At 34.8% G+C, this 19,507-nt stretch overlaps 9 non-coding genes across 9 annotated transcripts; 2 read left to right on the top strand and 7 right to left on the bottom strand.

The window, feature by feature from the left end:
- Positions 1 to 459: 459 nt before the first annotated feature.
- On the bottom strand, positions 460 to 531 carry TRNAQ-UUG (transfer RNA glutamine (anticodon UUG)). The gene has a single exon. It is a non-coding gene; the product is annotated as a tRNA-Gln (tRNA).
- Positions 532 to 2,079: 1,548 nt separating this feature from the next.
- Positions 2,080 to 2,151, top strand: TRNAQ-CUG (transfer RNA glutamine (anticodon CUG)). The gene has a single exon. It is a non-coding gene; the product is annotated as a tRNA-Gln (tRNA).
- Positions 2,152 to 2,976: 825 nt separating this feature from the next.
- TRNAQ-UUG (transfer RNA glutamine (anticodon UUG)) lies at positions 2,977 to 3,048 on the bottom strand. Its single transcript has one exon. It is a non-coding gene; the product is annotated as a tRNA-Gln (tRNA).
- A 1,548-nt stretch (positions 3,049 to 4,596) lies between these two features.
- On the top strand, positions 4,597 to 4,668 carry TRNAQ-CUG (transfer RNA glutamine (anticodon CUG)). The gene has a single exon. It is a non-coding gene; the product is annotated as a tRNA-Gln (tRNA).
- An 825-nt stretch (positions 4,669 to 5,493) lies between these two features.
- Positions 5,494 to 5,565, bottom strand: TRNAQ-UUG (transfer RNA glutamine (anticodon UUG)). Its single transcript has one exon. It is a non-coding gene; the product is annotated as a tRNA-Gln (tRNA).
- Positions 5,566 to 8,008: 2,443 nt separating this feature from the next.
- TRNAQ-UUG (transfer RNA glutamine (anticodon UUG)) lies at positions 8,009 to 8,080 on the bottom strand. Its single transcript has one exon. It is a non-coding gene; the product is annotated as a tRNA-Gln (tRNA).
- Positions 8,081 to 10,848: 2,768 nt separating this feature from the next.
- Positions 10,849 to 10,920, bottom strand: TRNAQ-UUG (transfer RNA glutamine (anticodon UUG)). The gene has a single exon. It is a non-coding gene; the product is annotated as a tRNA-Gln (tRNA).
- A 2,986-nt stretch (positions 10,921 to 13,906) lies between these two features.
- On the bottom strand, positions 13,907 to 13,978 carry TRNAQ-UUG (transfer RNA glutamine (anticodon UUG)). Its single transcript has one exon. It is a non-coding gene; the product is annotated as a tRNA-Gln (tRNA).
- A 2,768-nt stretch (positions 13,979 to 16,746) lies between these two features.
- TRNAQ-UUG (transfer RNA glutamine (anticodon UUG)) lies at positions 16,747 to 16,818 on the bottom strand. Its single transcript has one exon. It is a non-coding gene; the product is annotated as a tRNA-Gln (tRNA).
- Between the last annotated feature and the right edge of the window lie 2,689 nt (positions 16,819 to 19,507).

Genomic DNA, 19,507 nt, shown 5'->3' with positions numbered 1-19,507 from the left:
CCTTTGACATGTCTTTCAAAAGATTCAACTTTATTGGTTGTGGATTTACTGTTGAAAATCAGTGTGTAAAATCTTTGTACGTCTGAATTTCAAGATTATTATTCAAACTGCACATCTTCGGTCCCCGTAATACAAAGTTTGACTCCTCAAGTTTTGTTTTAATGAATGCTTTGCAATTAAAAAGTTCCTTGTTCCCCTTATCAATAACAGTAAGATTTTAAAAAGTAATGTCGTGCATCAAGCCCCTGTGATGAGTTTGAGAAACCAGAGTGAGTTTGTAAAATCTCTCATTATTTTGAGCCATTTAGTTTCCAGGTATTGTAAAAATTCTATTATTTGCTCAAATCTAGTAAACTTTTAGAGTATAATCAATAAATTAATTTTTCACCCTACCGGTATTAGATATGTGATATTAATGAATACACTTGAAAGAAAATGATTTGGTCAAGAGTCATAAAATGGTCCCACCGAGATTTGAACTCGGATCATTGGATTCAAAGTCCAAAGTGCTAACCATTACACCATGGAACCTCCCATGTGAAAGGAGTGCAAACTGCTGCAGCAATGTGGAAATGTCAAAGTTTTTAATATTCTACTGTCAAAGAGAAACTGAATTGGATTGCTTTCCTATTCTGGTAAACTTTTGCATATTGAACTATGTTGGGGAAGGATGTTGCCCAAAAGACTCAAATAACGTTATAACTCTGTTGAACAGTGGTTTTTATGTGAGATAATATTTTTCAATGAAAGATAAGTTGCCCCCTGAGGCAAATCTCTTCTGTCAAAATGGAAAGCTCACCCTGGTACGGGAGGGTGGATGGTGTCGTGGTTAGCACTCTGGACTCTGAAAACAGGGATCTGAGTACAAATTTCAGTGGGACTTATCTGAACATTACAATTTTCTTTTCCATTCAGTTCTTAGAAGTTTTATTTGGAACAATATCACATTTACTTATAAACATGTAAAAATCAACCTGTACATATGTATCTCTGTATATATAGCTATATGTCTCTGAATATTTATAGGAACATATAAACATATAGATTATAAAAATAAATATAATTAGTGGAGGTGAAAATCATGAACAGTTGTTGCCTCTCAGCATTTGAAACATGAGTTTCTACTTCTTTCTCTTTTATATGTCCTGAAATTGAGATAGTCACTTTTTACTCATTATTGATCCAACAATACAGTTGATGTATACAAAGCATATCATATGATTTGTGAATAAAGTTCAAAAATGAGAATTTGATCAGTACCTGTCATGCCTCCGACCAAAAGCTTATATTTTACGATTGGAGATCAACTGTTGTAAATCAGCATGAAAAACATTTTCTTTTCACGATTTCCATACTAATATAAAACAACATTTTTACTAGCTGAATGAGATCATCATTTGGGTTCCTCTATGTTTGATTGAAGAAAACTTCTCATTCAAAATGTGCTATTTTCGCCTTATCAATAGCGGGAAAGCTTAAAAAAGTGAGGCTGTGAATCACCCGTCTGAAATGCGTTTGAGAAAATCAGGATATGATTTTATAATGGCTAACTACTTTGTGAAGAAATTTGATGTCAAAGTATTGTAAAGTTTGTATTGATGTAAGTTGTTCAAGCTGATGGACATTTTGAAAGCATTCAATAATTGACTCTTTCAACCTACTGGTGTTGGATTTGAGCTATCAATGAACAAAGATGAAGAAATGGAAAAGCTCAAGAGTAATAAAAAAAGTCCCTCCAAGGTTTCAAATCGGATCATTGGATGCAAAGTCCAAATTGCCAACCATTGCTCTATCGAGCCACCCATGCAGGAGACAGAGACATTGCTTCAGTAGTCTGGAAATGTAGACTGTTTTATTATGCTACAGGCAAAGATGAACATTGTGATATAACTTTTATATTCAGATAAACATTTGAATATTTAACACTTTTATAGAGAATATAGCTGAAAAGAATCAAATCACATTAAATCTATATCCACTATGACCATTCAAATGAGATATCTTTTTATCAATATAAGAGAAGGACATCACTGATGCGCTCTCTTTTGTCTCAATGGAAAAGGCACTCTTGTGTGAGAGGGTTCCATGGTGTAATGGTTAGCACTCTGGACTCTGAATCCAGCGATCCGAGTTCAAATCTCGGTGGGACCTACTACAATTATGAGATTCACTGTTTAACTCATTTTTTAGGATTTGGTCTAGAAAAAACCTAATATCAATGTTTTATACTGATGCGTATGAACGCATAAGTATGTATAGATGCATACATAGCTTTATCCATCTAGATAGCTGTTAGACAATATGAACATATCAATTATTCATAAACATAAATATTGAAGCTGAACCTAGAAACTGTTCTTTCACATCCACATTGTAAACATGAGTTTATTTTCCTTTCTCATCTATATGGCCAGTAATGAGATAGTTCATTTTTGCTGATTTCTTAGCTGACAACATGCTGGACTTACACAGTGCATTTCATTGTGAATTTCTTTGAAAGTGAATTTCAGATTCACACCTTTGACATGTCTTTCAAAAGATTCAACTTTATTGGTTGTGGATTTACTGTTGAAAATCAGTGTGTAAAATCTTTGTACGTCTGAATTTCAAGATTATTATTCAAACTGCACATCTTCGGTCCCCGTAATACAAAGTTTGACTCCTCAAGTTTTGTTTTAATGAATGCTTTGCAATTAAAAAGTTCCTTGTTCCCCTTATCAATAACAGTAAGATTTTAAAAAGTAATGTCGTGCATCAGGCCCCTGTGATGAGTTTGAGAAACCAGAGTGAGTTTGTAAAATCTCTCATTATTTTGAGCCATTTAGTTTCCAGGTATTGTAAAAATTCTATTATTTGCTCACATCTAGTAAACTTTTAGAGTATAATCAATAAATTAATTTTTCACCCTACCGGTATTAGATATGTGATATTAATGAATACACTTGAAAGAAAATGATTTGGTCAAGAGTCATAAAATGGTCCCACCGAGATTTGAACTCGGATCATTGGATTCAAAGTCCAAAGTGCTAACCATTACACCATGGAACCTCCCATGTGAAAGGAGTGCAAACTGCTGCAGCAATGTGGAAATGTCAAAGTTTTTAATATTCTACTGTCAAAGAGAAACTGAATTGGATTGCTTTCCTATTCTGGTAAACTTTTGCATATTGAACTATGTTGGGGAAGGATGTTGCCCAAAAGACTCAAATAACGTTATAACTCTGTTGAACAGTGGTTTTTATGTGAGATAATATTTTTCAATGAAAGATAAGTTGCCCCCTGAGGCAAATCTCTTCTGTCAAAATGGAAAGCTCATCCTGGTACGGGAGGGTGGATGGTGTCGTGGTTAGCACTCTGGACTCTGAAAACAGGGATCTGAGTACAAATTTCAGTGGGACTTATCTGAACATTACAATTTTCTTTTCCATTCAGTTCTTAGAAGTTTTATTTGGAACAATATCACATTTACTTATAAACATGTAAAAATCAACCTGTACATATGTATCTCTGTATATATAGCTATATGTCTCTGTATATTTATAGGAACATATAAACATATAGATTATAAAAATAAATATAATTAGTGGAGGTGAAAATCATGAACAGTTGTTGCCTCTCAGCATTTGAAACATGAGTTTCTACTTCTTTCTCTTTTATATGTCCTGAAATTGAGATAGTCACTTTTTACTCATTATTGATCCAACAATACAGTTGATGTATACAAAGCATATCATATGATTTGTGAATAAAGTTCAAAAATGAGAATTTGATCAGTACCTGTCATGCCTCCGACCAAAAGCTTATATTTTACGATTGGAGATCAACTGTTGTAAATCAGCATGAAAAACATTTTCTTTTCACGATTTCCATACTAATATAAAACAACATTTTTACTAGCTGAATGAGATCATCATTTGGGTTCCTCTATGTTTGATTGAAGAAAACTTCTCATTCAAAATGTGCTATTTTCGCCTTATCAATAGCGGGAAAGCTTAAAAAAGTGAGGCTGTGAATCACCCGTCTGAAATGCGTTTGAGAAAATCAGGATATGATTTTATAATGGCTAACTACTTTGTGAAGAAATTTGATGTCAAAGTATTGTAAAGTTTGTATTGATGTAAGTTGTTCAAGCTGATGGACATTTTGAAAGCATTCAATAATTGACTCTTTCAACCTACTGGTGTTGGATTTGAGCTATCAATGAACAAAGATGAAGAAATGGAAAAGCTCAAGAGTAATAAAAAAAGTCCCTCCAAGGTTTCAAATCGGATCATTGGATGCAAAGTCCAAATTGCCAACCATTGCTCTATCGAGCCACCCATGCAGGAGACAGAGACATTGCTTCAGTAGTCTGGAAATGTAGACTGTTTTATTATGCTACAGGCAAAGATGAACATTGTGATATAACTTTTATATTCAGATAAACATTTGAATATTTAACACTTTTATAGAGAATATAGCTGAAAAGAATCAAATCACATTAAATCTATATCCACTATGACCATTCAAATGAGATATCTTTTTATCAATATAAGAGAAGGACATCACTGATGCGCTCTCTTTTGTCTCAATGGAAAAGGCACTCTTGTGTGAGAGGGTTCCATGGTGTAATGGTTAGCACTCTGGACTCTGAATCCAGCGATCCGAGTTCAAATCTCGGTGGGACCTACTACAATTATGAGATTCACTGTTTAACTCATTTTTTAGGATTTGGTCTAGAAAAAACCTAATATCAATGTTTTATACTGATGCGTATGAACGCATAAGTATGTATAGATGCATACATAGCTTTATCCATCTAGATAGCTGTTAGACAATATGAACATATCAATTATTCATAAACATAAATATTGAAGCTGAACCTAGAAACTGTTCTTTCAGATCCACATTGTAAACATGAGTTTATTTTCCTTTCTCATCTATATGGCCAGTAATGAGATAGTTCATTTTTGCTGATTTCTTAGCTGACAACATGCTGGACTTACACAGTGCATTTCATTGTGAATTTCTTTGAAAGTGAATTTCAGATTCACACCTTTGACATGTCTTTCAAAAGATTCAACTTTATTGGTTGTGGATTTACTGTTGAAAATCAGTGTGTAAAATCTTTGTACGTCTGAATTTCAAGATTATTATTCAAACTGCACATCTTCGGTCCCCGTAATACAAAGTTTGACTCCTCAAGTTTTGTTTTAATGAATGCTTTGCAATTAAAAAGTTCCTTGTTCCCCTTATCAATAACAGTAAGATTTTAAAAAGTAATGTCGTGCATCAGGCCCCTGTGATGAGTTTGAGAAACCAGAGTGAGTTTGTAAAATCTCTCATTATTTTGAGCCATTTAGTTTCCAGGTATTGTAAAAATTCTATTATTTGCTCACATCTAGTAAACTTTTAGAGTATAATCAATAAATTAATTTTTCACCCTACCGGTATTAGATATGTGATATTAATGAATACACTTGAAAGAAAATGATTTGGTCAAGAGTCATAAAATGGTCCCACCGAGATTTGAACTCGGATCATTGGATTCAAAGTCCAAAGTGCTAACCATTACACCATGGAACCTCCCATGTGAAAGGAGTGCAAACTGCTGCAGCAATGTGGAAATGTCAAAGTTTTTAATATTCTACTGTCAAAGAGAAACTGAATTGGATTGCTTTCCTATTCTGGTAAACTTTTGCATATTGAACTATGTTGGGGAAGGATGTTGCCCAAAAGACTCAAATAACGTTATAACTCTGTTGAACAGTGGTTTTTATGAGATAATATTTTTCAATGAAAGATAAGTTGCCCCCTGAGGAAAATCTCTTCTGTCAAAATGGAAAGCTCATCCTGGTACGGGAGGGTGGATGGTGTCGTGGTTAGCACTCTGGACTCTGAAAACAGGGATCTGAGTACAAATTTCAGTGGGACTTATCTGAACATTACAATTTTCTTTTCCATTCAGTTCTTAGAAGTTTTATTTGGAACAATATCACATTTACTTATAAACATGTAAAAATCAACCTGTACATATGTATCTCTGTATATATAGCTATATGTCTCTGTATATTTATAGGAACATATAAACATATAGATTATAAAAATAAATATAATTAGTGGAGGTGAAAATCATGAACAGTTGTTGCCTCTCAGCATTTGAAACATGAGTTTCTACTTCTTTCTCTTTTATATGTCCTGAAATTGAGATAGTCACTTTTTACTCATTATTGATCCAACAATACAGTTGATGTATACAAAGCATATCATATGATTTGTGAATAAAGTTCAAAAATGAGAATTTGATCAGTACCTGTCATGCCTCCGACCAAAAGCTTATATTTTACGATTGGAGATCAACTGTTGTAAATCAGCATGAAAAACATTTTCTTTTCACGATTTCCATACTAATATAAAACAACATTTTTACTAGCTGAATGAGATCATCATTTGGGTTCCTCTATGTTTGATTGAAGAAAACTTCTCATTCAAAATGTGCTATTTTCGCCTTATCAATAGCGGGAAAGCTTAAAAAAGTGAGGCTGTGAATCACCCGTCTGAAATGCGTTTGAGAAAATCAGGATATGATTTTATAATGGCTAACTACTTTGTGAAGAAATTTGATGTCAAAGTATTGTAAAGTTTGTATTGATGTAAGTTGTTCAAGCTGATGGACATTTTGAAAGCATTCAATAATTGACTCTTTCAACCTACTGGTGTTGGATTTGAGCTATCAATGAACAAAGATGAAGAAATGGAAAAGCTCAAGAGTAATAAAAAAAGTCCCTCCAAGGTTTCAAATCGGATCATTGGATGCAAAGTCCAAATTGCCAACCATTGCTCTATCGAGCCACCCATGCAGGAGACAGAGACATTGCTTCAGTAGTCTGGAAATGTAGACTGTTTTATTATGCTACAGGCAAAGATGAACATTGTGATATAACTTTTATATTCAGATAAACATTTGAATATTTAACACTTTTATAGAGAATATAGCTGAAAAGAATCAAATCACATTAAATCTATATCCACTATGACCATTCAAATGAGATATCTTTTTATCAATATAAGAGAAGGACATCACTGATGCGCTCTCTTTTGTCTCAATGGAAAAGGCACTCTTGTGTGAGAGGGTTCCATGGTGTAATGGTTAGCACTCTGGACTCTGAATCAAGCGATCCGAGTTCAAATCTCGGTGGGACCTACTACAATTATGAGATTCACTGTTTAACTCATTTTTTAGGATTTGGTCTAGAAAAAACCTAATATCAATGTTTTATACTGATGCGTATGAACGCATAAGTATGTATAGATGCATACATAGCTTTATCCATCTAGATAGCTGTTAGACAATATGAACATATCAATTATTCATAAACATAAATATTGAAGCTGAACCTAGGAACTGTTCTTTCACATCCACATTGTAAACATGAGTTTATTTTCCTTTCTCATCTATATGGCCAGTAATGAGATAGTTCATTTTTGCTGATTTCTTAGCTGACAACATGCTGGACTTACACAGTGCATTTCATTGTGAATTTCTTTGAAAGTGAATTTCAGATTCACACCTTTGACATGTCTTTCAAAAGATTCAACTTTATTGGTTGTGGATTTACTGTTGAAAATCAGTGTGTAAAATCTTTGTACGTCTGAATTTCAAGATTATTATTCAAACTGCACATCTTCGGTCCCCGTAATACAAAGTTTGACTCCTCAAGTTTTGTTTTAATGAATGCTTTGCAATTAAAAAGTTCCTTGTTCCCCTTATCAATAACAGTAAGATTTTAAAAAGTAATGTCGTGCATCAAGCCCCTGTGATGAGTTTGAGAAACCAGAGTGAGTTTGTAAAATCTCTCATTATTTTGAGCCATTTAGTTTCCAGGTATTGTAAAAATTGTATTATTTGCTCAAATCTAGTAAACTTTTAGAGTATAATCAATAAATTAATTTTTCACCCTACCGGTATTAGATATGTGATATTAATGAATACACTTGAAAGAAAATGATTTGGTCAAGAGTCATAAAATGGTCCCACCGAGATTTGAACTCGGATCATTGGATTCAAAGTCCAAAGTGCTAACCATTACACCATGGAACCTCCCATGTGAAAGGAGTGCAAACTGCTGCAGCAATGTGGAAATGTCAAAGTTTTTAATATTCTACTGTCAAAGAGAAACTGAATTGGATTGCTTTCCTATTCTGGTAAACTTTTGCATATTGAACTATGTTGGGGAAGGATGTTGCCCAAAAGACTCAAATAACGTTATAACTCTGTTGAACAGTGGTTTTTATGTGAGATAATATTTTTCAATGAAAGATAAGTTGCCCCCTGAGGCAAATCTCTTCTGTCAAAATGGAAAGCTCACCCTGGTACGGGAGGGTGGATGGTGTCGTGGTTAGCACTCTGGACTCTGAAAACAGGGATCTGAGTACAAATTTCAGTGGGACTTATCTGAACATTACAATTTTCTTTTCCATTCAGTTCTTAGAAGTTTTATTTGGAACAATATCACATTTACTTATAAACATGTAAAAATCAACCTGTACATATGTATCTCTGTATATATAGCTATATGTCTCTGAATATTTATAGGAACATATAAACATATAGATTATAAAAATAAATATAATTAGTGGAGGTGAAAATCATGAACAGTTGTTGCCTCTCAGCATTTGAAACATGAGTTTCTACTTCTTTCTCTTTTATATGTCCTGAAATTGAGATAGTCACTTTTTACTCATTATTGATCCAACAATACAGTTGATGTATACAAAGCATATCATATGATTTGTGAATAAAGTTCAAAAATGAGAATTTGATCAGTACCTGTCATGCCTCCGACCAAAAGCTTATATTTTACGATTGGAGATCAACTGTTGTAAATCAGCATGAAAAACATTTTCTTTTCACGATTTCCATACTAATATAAAACAACATTTTTACTAGCTGAATGAGATCATCATTTGGGTTCCTCTATGTTTGATTGAAGAAAACTTCTCATTCAAAATGTGCTATTTTCGCCTTATCAATAGCGGGAAAGCTTAAAAAAGTGAGGCTGTGAATCACCCGTCTGAAATGCGTTTGAGAAAATCAGGATATGATTTTATAATGGCTAACTACTTTGTGAAGAAATTTGATGTCAAAGTATTGTAAAGTTTGTATTGATGTAAGTTGTTCAAGCTGATGGACATTTTGAAAGCATTCAATAATTGACTCTTTCAACCTACTGGTGTTGGATTTGAGCTATCAATGAACAAAGATGAAGAAATGGAAAAGCTCAAGAGTAATAAAAAAAGTCCCTCCAAGGTTTCAAATCGGATCATTGGATGCAAAGTCCAAATTGCCAACCATTGCTCTATCGAGCCACCCATGCAGGAGACAGAGACATTGCTTCAGTAGTCTGGAAATGTAGACTGTTTTATTATGCTACAGGCAAAGATGAACATTGTGATATAACTTTTATATTCAGATAAACATTTGAATATTTAACACTTTTATAGAGAATATAGCTGAAAAGAATCAAATCACATTAAATCTCTATCCACTATGACCATTCAAATGAGATATCTTTTTATCAATATAAGAGAAGGACATCACTGATGCGCTCTCTTTTGTCTCAATGGAAAAGACACTCTTGTGTGAGAGGGTTCCATGGTGTAATGGTTAGCACTAGGCCTGGGCGGAAAATTTCGTTCCGTTCGCGGAATTTGCGGAATTTGGGTAATTTCGCGTTCCGCGGAGAACGCGAAATTGCCCAAAAATCTGCGTTCCGCGACTTCGCGAAATTTTTTGCTTGTTCGCGTTCTCAATATGCGTGTTCGCGAGATATTTCACCCCGAGCACGCAAACAGCGATCGCGAACAGGAAAAAAGTATCGCGAACAAGTAATTCCGCGTGTTCGCGGAATTTCTGCTTGTTCGCGGAGATTTTTTACCGTTTCGCGAAGATTTGCGTAACGCGATTACGCAAATTCCGCCCACCCCTAGTTAGCACTCTGGACTCTGAATCCAGCGATCCGAGTTCAAATCTCGGTGGGACCTACTACAATTATGAGATTCACTGTTTAACTCATTTTTTAGAATTTGGTCTAGAAAAAACCTAATATCAATGTTTTATACTGATGCGTATGAACGCATAAGTATGTATAGATGCATACATAGCTTTATCCATCTAGATAGCTGTTAGACAATATGAACATATCAATTATTCATAAACATAAATATTGAAGCTGAACCTAGAAACTGTTCTTTCACATCCACATTGTAAACATGAGTTTATTTTCCTTTCTCATCTATATGGCCAGTAATGAGATAGTTCATTTTTGCTGATTTCTTAGCTGACAACATGCTGGACTTACACAGTGCATTTCATTGTGAATTTCTTTGAAAGTGAATTTCAGATTCACACCTTTGACATGTCTTTCAAAAGATTCAACTTTATTGGTTGTGGATTTACTGTTGAAAATCAGTGTGTAAAATCTTTGTACGTCTGAATTTCAAGATTATTATTCAAACTGCACATCTTCGGTCCCCGTAATACAAAGTTTGACTCCTCAAGTTTTGTTTTAATGAATGCTTTGCAATTAAAAAGTTCCTTGTTCCCCTTATCAATAACAGTAAGATTTTATAAAGTAATGTCGTGCATCAGGCCCCTGTGATGAGTTTGAGAAACCAGAGTGAGTTTGTAAAATCTCTCAATATTTTGAGCCATTTAGTTTCCAGGTATTGTAAAAATTCTATTATTTGCTCATATCTAGTAAACTTTTAGAGTATAATCAATAAATTAATTTTTCACCCTACCGGTATTAGATATGTGATATTAATGAATACACTTGAAAGAAAATGATTTGGTCAAGAGTCATAAAATGGTCCCACCGAGATTTGAACTCGGATCATTGGATTCAAAGTCCAAAGTGCTAACCATTACACCATGGAACCTCCCATGTGAAAGGAGTGCAAACTGCTGCAGCAATGTGGAAATGTCAAAGTTTTTAATATTCTACTGTCAAAGAGAAACTGAATTGGATTGCTTTCCTATTCTGGTAAACTTTTGCATATTGAACTATGTTGGGGAAGGATGTTGCCCAAAAGACTCAAATAACGTTATAACTCTGTTGAACAGTGGTTTTTATGTGAGATAATATTTTTCAATGAAAGATAAGTTGCCCCCTGAGGCAAATCTCTTCTGTCAAAATGGAAAGCTCACCCTGGTACGGGAGGGTGGATGGTGTCGTGGTTAGCACTCTGGACTCTGAAAACAGGGATCTGAGTACAAATTTCAGTGGGACTTATCTGAACATTACAATTTTCTTTTCCATTCAGTTCTTAGAAGTTTTATTTGGAACAATATCACATTTACTTATAAACATGTAAAAATCAACCTGTACATATGTATCTCTGTATATATAGCTATATGTCTCTGTATATTTATAGGAACATATAAACATATAGATTATAAAAATAAATATAATTAGTGGAGGTGAAAATCATGAACAGTTGTTGCCTCTCAGCATTTGAAACATGAGTTTCTACTTCTTTCTCTTTTATATGTCCTGAAATTGAGATAGTCACTTTTTACTCATTATTGATCCAACAATACAGTTGATGTATACAAAGCATATCATATGATTTGTGAATAAAGTTCAAAAATGAGAATTTGATCAGTACCTGTCATGCCTCCGACCAAAAGCTAATATTTTACGATTGGAGATCAACTGTTGTAAATCAGCATGAAAAACATTTTCTTTTCACGATTTCCATACTAATATAAAACAACATTTTTACTAGCTGAATGAGATCATCATTTGGGTTCCTCTATGTTTGATTGAAGAAAACTTCTCATTCAAAATGTGCTATTTTCGCCTTATCAATAGCGGGAAAGCTTAAAAAAGTGAGGCTGTGAATCACCCGTCTGAAATGCGTTTGAGAAAATCAGGATATGATTTTATAATGGCTAACTACTTTGTGAAGAAATTTGATGTCAAAGTATTGTAAAGTTTGTATTGATGTAAGTTGTTCAAGCTGATGGACATTTTGAAAGCATTCAATAATTGACTCTTTCAACCTACTGGTGTTGGATTTGAGCTATCAATGAACAAAGATGAAGAAATGGAAAAGCTCAAGAGTAATAAAAAAAGTCCCTCCAAGGTTTCAAATCGGATCATTGGATGCAAAGTCCAAATTGCCAACCATTGCTCTATCGAGCCACCCATGCAGGAGACAGAGACATTGCTTCAGTAGTCTGGAAATGTAGACTGTTTTATTATGCTACAGGCAAAGATGAACATTGTGATATAACTTTTATATTCAGATAAACATTTGAATATTTAACACTTTTATAGAGAATATAGCTGAAAAGAATCAAATCACATTAAATCTATATCCACTATGACCATTCAAATGAGATATCTTTTTATCAATATAAGAGAAGGACATCACTGATGCGCTCTCTTTTGTCTCAATGGAAAAGGCACTCTTGTGTGAGAGGGTTCCATGGTGTAATGGTTAGCACTCTGGACTCTGAATCCAGCGATCCAAGTTCAAATCTCGGTGGGACCTACTACAATTATGAGATTCACTGTTTAACTCATTTTTTAGAATTTGGTCTAGAAAAAACCTAATATCAATGTTTTATACTGATGCGTATGAACGCATAAGTATGTATAGATGCATACATAGCTTTATCCATCTAGATAGCTGTTAGACAATATGAACATATCAATTATTCATAAACATAAATATTGAAGCTGAACCTAGAAACTGTTCTTTCACATCCACATTGTAAACATGAGTTTATTTTCCTTTCTCATCTATATGGCCAGTAATGAGATAGTTCATTTTTGCTGATTTCTTAGCTGACAACATGCTGGACTTACACAGTGCATTTCATTGTGAATTTCTTTGAAAGTGAATTTCAGATTCACACCTTTGACATGTCTTTCAAAAGATTCAACTTTATTGGTTGTGGATTTACTGTTGAAAATCAGTGTGTAAAATCTTTGTACGTCTGAATTTAAAGATTATTATTCAAACTGCACATCTTCGGTCCCCGTAATACAAAGTTTGACTCCTCAAGTTTTGTTTTAATGAATGCTTTGCAATTAAAAAGTTCCTTGTTCCCCTTATCAATAACAGTAAGATTTTAAAAAGTAATGTCGTGCATCAAGCCCCTGTGATGAGTTTGAGAAACCAGAGTGAGTTTGTAAAATCTCTCATTATTTTGAGCCATTTAGTTTCCAGGTATTGTAAAAATTCTATTATTTGCTCACATCTAGTAAACTTTTAGAGTATAATCAATAAATTAATTTTTCACCCTACCGGTTAGGGGTGGGCGGAATTTGCGGAATTAACCTTCGCAAATTATCGCGAGAATGTTTAAAATTATCGCAAACAAGCAGAAATATCGCGAAGATGCGGAAGTTTTTTTCCGGCACGTTCGCGAGATTTTCTGCATGGTTGCGGGTCGCCAACTTACCCATGTGGTTGCTTGCGGGCGCGGCCATCTTGTTTTGAGTTGTTCTCGCGGTGCATGATCGCGAGAAGAAAGACGTGATCGCGCGACGCATGACGTCACTGCGGGCGCGAACTGTCGCGAGACAGCGCAAATGGCTAAAAACAATACAACATCTCATGGAGAACGCGACCGGATCAAGAAAACTTGTCAGCGAACGCAGGGATTCAGGTAAGGCGATCGCGCGCGCGCGAGAATGTATCATTTTACAGCGCGAGCAAGAAACAAATTATCGCCAAGCTGCGGAAACCGGAATTTTTGACATTTTCGCGCTCTCCGCGGAACGCAAAAATGTCAAATTATCGCAATTTCCGCGAACGGAACGAAATTTTTGCCTAGGCCTACTACCGGTATTAGACATGTGATATTAATGAATACACTTGAAAGAAAATGATTTGGTCAAGAGTCATAAAATGGTCCCACCGAGATTTGAACTCGGATCATTGGATTCAAAGTCCAAAGTGCTAACCATTACACCATGGAACCTCCCATGTGAAAGGAGTGCAAACTGCTGCAGCAATGTGGAAATGTCAAAGTTTTTAATATTCTACTGTCAAAGAGAAACTGAATTGGATTGCTTTCCTATTCTGGTAAACTTTTGCATATTGAACTATGTTGGGGAAGGATGTTGCCCAAAAGACTCAAATAACGTTATAACTCTGTTGAACAGTGGTTTTTATGTGAGATAATATTTTTCAATGAAAGATAAGTTGCCCCCTGAGGCAAATCTCTTCTGTCAAAATGGAAAGCTCACCCTGGTACGGGAGGGTGGATGGTGTCGTGGTTAGCACTCTGGACTCTGAAAACAGGGATCTGAGTACAAATTTCAGTGGGACTTATCTGAACATTACAATTTTCTTTTCCATTCAGTTCTTAGAAGTTTTATTTGGAACAATATCACATTTACTTATAAACATGTAAAAATCAACCTGTACATATGTATCTCTGTATATATAGCTATATGTCTCTGAATATTTATAGGAACATATAAACATATAGATTATAAAAATAAATATAATTAGTGGAGGTGAAAATCATGAACAGTTGTTGCCTCTCAGCATTTGAAACATGAGTTTCTACTTCTTTCTCTTTTATATGTCCTGAAATTGAGATAGTCACTTTTTACTCATTATTGATCCAACAATACAGTTGATGTATACAAAGCATATCATATGATTTGTGAATAAAGTTCAAAAATGAGAATTTGATCAGTACCTGTCATGCCTCCGACCAAAAGCTTATATTTTACGATTGGAGATCAACTGTTGTAAATCAGCATGAAAAACATTTTCTTTTCACGATTTCCATACTAATATAAAACAACATTTTTACTAGCTGAATGAGATCATCATTTGGGTTCCTCTATGTTTGATTGAAGAAAACTTCTCATTCAAAATGTGCTATTTTCGCCTTATCAATAGCGGGAAAGCTTAAAAAAGTGAGGCTGTGAATCACCCGTCTGAAATGCGTTTGAGAAAATCAGGATATGATTTTATAATGGCTAACTACTTTGTGAAGAAATTTGATGTCAAAGTATTGTAAAGTTTGTATTGATGTAAGTTGTTCAAGCTGATGGACATTTTGAAAGCATTCAATAATTGACTCTTTCAACCTACTGGTGTTGGATTTGAGCTATCAATGAACAAAGATGAAGAAATGGAAAAGCTCAAGAGTAATAAAAAAAGTCCCTCCAAGGTTTCAAATCGGATCATTGGATGCAAAGTCCAAATTGCCAACCATTGCTCTATCGAGCCACCCATGCAGGAGACAGAGACATTGCTTCAGTAGTCTGGAAATGTAGACTGTTTTATTATGCTACAGGCAAAGATGAACATTGTGATATAACTTTTATATTCAGATAAACATTTGAATATTTAACACTTTTATAGAGAATATAGCTGAAAAGAATCAAATCACATTAAATCTCTATCCACTATGACCATTCAAATGAGATATCTTTTTATCAATATAAGAGAAGGACATCACTGATGCGCTCTCTTTTGTCTCAATGGAAAAGACACTCTTGTGTGAGAGGGTTCCATGGTGTAATGGTTAGCACTAGGCCTGGGCGGAAAATTTCGTTCCGTTCGCGGAATTTGCGGAATTTGGGTAATTTCGCGTTCCGCGGAGAACGCAAAATTGCCCAAAAATCTGCGTTCCGCGACTTCGCGAAATTTTTTGCTTGTTCGCGTTCTCAATATGCGTGTTCGCGAGATATTTCACCCCGAGCACGCAAACAGCGATCGCGAACAGGAAAAAAGTATCGCGAACAAGTAATTCCGCGTGTTCGCGGAATTTCTGCTTGTTCGCGGAGATTTTTTACCGTTTCGCGAAGATTTGCGTAACGCGATTACGCAAATTCCGCCCACCCCTAGTTAGCACTCTGGACTCTGAATCCAGCGATCCGAGTTCAAATCTCGGTGGGACCTACTACAATTATGAGATTCACTGTTTAACTCATTTTTTAGAATTTGGTCTAGAAAAAACCTAATATCAATGTTTTATACTGATGCGTATGAACGCATAAGTATGTATAGATGCATACATAGCTTTATCCATCTAGATAGCTGTTAGACAATATGAACATATCAATTATTCATAAACATAAATATTGAAGCTGAACCTAGAAACTGTTCTTTCACATCCACATTGTAAACATGAGTTTATTTTCCTTTCTCATCTATATGGCCAGTAATGAGATAGTTCATTTTTGCTGATTTCTTAGCTGACAACATGCTGGACTTACACAGTGCATTTCATTGTGAATTTCTTTGAAAGTGAATTTCAGATTCACACCTTTGACATGTCTTTCAAAAGATTCAACTTTATTGGTTGTGGATTTACTGTTGAAAATCAGTGTGTAAAATCTTTGTACGTCTGAATTTCAAGATTATTATTCAAACTGCACATCTTCGGTCCCCGTAATACAAAGTTTGACTCCTCAAGTTTTGTTTTAATGAATGCTTTGCAATTAAAAAGTTCCTTGTTCCCCTTATCAATAACAGTAAGATTTTATAAAGTAATGTCGTGCATCAGGCCCCTGTGATGAGTTTGAGAAACCAGAGTGAGTTTGTAAAATCTCTCAATATTTTGAGCCATTTAGTTTCCAGGTATTGTAAAAATTCTATTATTTGCTCATATCTAGTAAACTTTTAGAGTATAATCAATAAATTAATTTTTCACCCTACCGGTATTAGATATGTGATATTAATGAATACACTTGAAAGAAAATGATTTGGTCAAGAGTCATAAAATGGTCCCACCGAGATTTGAACTCGGATCATTGGATTCAAAGTCCAAAGTGCTAACCATTACACCATGGAACCTCCCATGTGAAAGGAGTGCAAACTGCTGCAGCAATGTGGAAATGTCAAAGTTTTTAATATTCTACTGTCAAAGAGAAACTGAATTGGATTGCTTTCCTATTCTGGTAAACTTTTGCATATTGAACTATGTTGGGGAAGGATGTTGCCCAAAAGACTCAAATAACGTTATAACTCTGTTGAACAGTGGTTTTTATGTGAGATAATATTTTTCAATGAAAGATAAGTTGCCCCCTGAGGCAAATCTCTTCTGTCAAAATGGAAAGCTCACCCTGGTACGGGAGGGTGGATGGTGTCGTGGTTAGCACTCTGGACTCTGAAAACAGGGATCTGAGTACAAATTTCAGTGGGACTTATCTGAACATTACAATTTTCTTTTCCATTCAGTTCTTAGAAGTTTTATTTGGAACAATATCACATTTACTTATAAACATGTAAAAATCAACCTGTACATATGTATCTCTGTATATATAGCTATATGTCTCTGTATATTTATAGGAACATATAAACATATAGATTATAAAAATAAATATAATTAGTGGAGGTGAAAATCATGAACAGTTGTTGCCTCTCAGCATTTGAAACATGAGTTTCTACTTCTTTCTCTTTTATATGTCCTGAAATTGAGATAGTCACTTTTTACTCATTATTGATCCAACAATACAGTTGATGTATACAAAGCATATCATATGATTTGTGAATAAAGTTCAAAAATGAGAATTTGATCAGTACCTGTCATGCCTCCGACCAAAAGCTAATATTTTACGATTGGAGATCAACTGTTGTAAATCAGCATGAAAAACATTTTCTTTTCACGATTTCCATACTAATATAAAACAACATTTTTACTAGCTGAATGAGATCATCATTTGGGTTCCTCTATGTTTGATTGAAGAAAACTTCTCATTCAAAATGTGCTATTTTCGCCTTATCAATAGCGGGAAAGCTTAAAAAAGTGAGGCTGTGAATCACCCGTCTGAAATGCGTTTGAGAAAATCAGGATATGATTTTATAATGGCTAACTACTTTGTGAAGAAATTTGATGTCAAAGTATTGTAAAGTTTGTATTGATGTAAGTTGTTCAAGCTGATGGACATTTTGAAAGCATTCAATAATTGACTCTTTCAACCTACTGGTGTTGGATTTGAGCTATCAATGAACAAAGATGAAGAAATGGAAAAGCTCAAGAGTAATAAAAAAAGTCCCTCCAAGGTTTCAAATCGGATCATTGGATGCAAAGTCCAAATTGCCAACCATTGCTCTATCGAGCCACCCATGCAGGAGACAGAGACATTGCTTCAGTAGTCTGGAAATGTAGACTGTTTTATTATGCTACAGGCAAAGATGAACATTGTGATATAACTTTTATATTCAGATAAACATTTGAATATTTAACACTTTTATAGAGAATATAGCTGAAAAGAATCAAATCACATTAAATCTATATCCACTATGACCATTCAAATGAGATATCTTTTTATCAATATAAGAGAAGGACATCACTGATGCGCTCTCTTTTGTCTCAATGGAAAAGGCACTCTTGTGTGAGAGGGTTCCATGGTGTAATGGTTAGCACTCTGGACTCTGAATCCAGCGATCCAAGTTCAAATCTCGGTGGGACCTACTACAATTATGAGATTCACTGTTTAACTCATTTTTTAGAATTTGGTCTAGAAAAAACCTAATATCAATGTTTTATACTGATGCGTATGAACGCATAAGTATGTATAGATGCATACATAGCTTTATCCATCTAGATAGCTGTTAGACAATATGAACATATCAATTATTCATAAACATAAATATTGAAGCTGAACCTAGAAACTGTTCTTTCACATCCACATTGTAAACATGAGTTTATTTTCCTTTCTCATCTATATGGCCAGTAATGAGATAGTTCATTTTTGCTGATTTCTTAGCTGACAACATGCTGGACTTACACAGTGCATTTCATTGTGAATTTCTTTGAAAGTGAATTTCAGATTCACACCTTTGACATGTCTTTCAAAAGATTCAACTTTATTGGTTGTGGATTTACTGTTGAAAATCAGTGTGTAAAATCTTTGTACGTCTGAATTTCAAGATTATTATTCAAACTGCACATCTTCGGTCCCCGTAATACAAAGTTTGACTCCTCAAGTTTTGTTTTAATGAATGCTTTGCAATTAAAAAGTTCCTTGTTCCCCTTATCAATAACAGTAAGATTTTAAAAAGTAATGTCGTGCATCAAGCCCCTGTGATGAGTTTGAGAAACCAGAGTGAGTTTGTAAAATCTCTCATTATTTTGAGCCATTTAGTTTCCAGGTATTGTAAAAATTCTATTATTTGCTCACATCTAGTAAACTTTTAGAGTATAATCAATAAATTAATTTTTCACCCTACCGGTTAGGGGTGGGCGGAATTTGCGGAATTAACCTTCGCAAATTATCGCGAGAATGTTTAAAATTATCGCAAACAAGCAGAAATATCGCGAAGATGCGGAAGTTTTTTTCCGGCACGTTCGCGAGATTTTCTGCATGGTTGCGGGTCACCAACTTACCCATGTGGTTGCTTGCGGGCGCGGCCATCTTGTTTTGAGTTGTTCTCGCGGTGCATGATCGCGAGAAGAAAGACGTGATCGCGCGACGCATGACGTCACTGCGGGCGCGAACTGTCGCGAGACAGCGCAAATGGCTAAAAACAATACAACATC

Source organism: Triturus cristatus, chromosome 5_2, assembly GCF_964204655.1.
Source record: "Triturus cristatus chromosome 5_2, aTriCri1.1, whole genome shotgun sequence".
NCBI classification, from domain to species: domain Eukaryota; kingdom Metazoa; phylum Chordata; class Amphibia; order Caudata; family Salamandridae; genus Triturus; species Triturus cristatus.
The sequence above is the reverse complement of the archived record's forward strand: the minus strand, read 5'-3'. Positions and strand labels throughout refer to the sequence as shown.